This window comes from Acyrthosiphon pisum, chromosome A1, assembly GCF_005508785.2.
Source record: "Acyrthosiphon pisum isolate AL4f chromosome A1, pea_aphid_22Mar2018_4r6ur, whole genome shotgun sequence".
NCBI lineage: Eukaryota > Metazoa > Arthropoda > Insecta > Hemiptera > Aphididae > Acyrthosiphon > Acyrthosiphon pisum.
Genome location: NC_042494.1, coordinates 16,930,652 through 16,931,595, shown reverse-complemented (window position 1 = coordinate 16,931,595; position 944 = coordinate 16,930,652). Strand labels below are relative to the sequence as shown.

General features: G+C 28.1%; 1 protein-coding gene across 1 annotated transcript in view; it reads right to left on the bottom strand.

Moving 5' to 3' along the window:
* LOC100161349 (transmembrane protein 120 homolog) overlaps positions 1 to 944 on the bottom strand; it is a 41,051-nt gene that overhangs the window by 3,883 nt on the left and 36,224 nt on the right. The window lies entirely within an intron of this gene.

Here is a 944-nt window from a genome sequence, read left to right as displayed (position 1 = left end):
TTCATCTTTTAGTGCATACAATTTCCGTTTTTTTTTTTTTTTTAGACATTTATTTATATAGACTATATTATTTATTGTAATATAGAAAAAATACATTTTGATAGTATTAATCAATATTAAAATAAATTAATGGTTAGCTGTATCGTATAAACACAGTCTTCCCAAATAAAATAAATTGTTTTTATTGATTAATACTTTACCAACTAAACACAAATTATTTAGGTACCTCAGTATATTCTTTTTAGGATACATTTTAGATTCTGAGCGAAGTGTGATGAATGTATTGATTTTGCTATGATGTGTGTATTTTTATTATTAAATTTTCTTTTTTGCGTCTGTCATAATTTTAGTCCAATAAAAATGCTTAGATTTTCTTCGACAGTATCTTTTCTGATAGGAAAATAAAGCTGGTTGGTACTTTGGCGGGTCAAAATAGAATGCTTAATATACTATTGATATTCAGACGGTTCAATTGGTTTACAGAATGATATATTATTCTGTATGTGTCCAAAAGTTAAAGTTCTTGGAATTATAATACTATAAAACGCACAATCTTCATAACATATCATTTGACTTTGATGCGAAACACTGGAAAATTCCAGATTCTATCGTCAGTAAATTTGATATTTTTAAATTGGTCGTGTAACATTTTCAGTGATACATATATATTTTTTTACATTATAATCTTCTGTACCTACTCATATTTATTGTACATAATAAATAATTACTTACCCATTATTAAACTGAATGTATTCGTCTGGATTAATTCCATCACCATTTTTAAACCAAATAACTGACGGTGGATGTTTACCGGTTACTTTACGCTCCGAAGTAATGTTTTCTTCTTTGAAACACAGTGTATCCTTAGGCTCGTGAATAAACAGATGTATAACTGCAATTATATACAACACGAAGACTCCCGGGTTTTGACGCCTTGCGGCTAC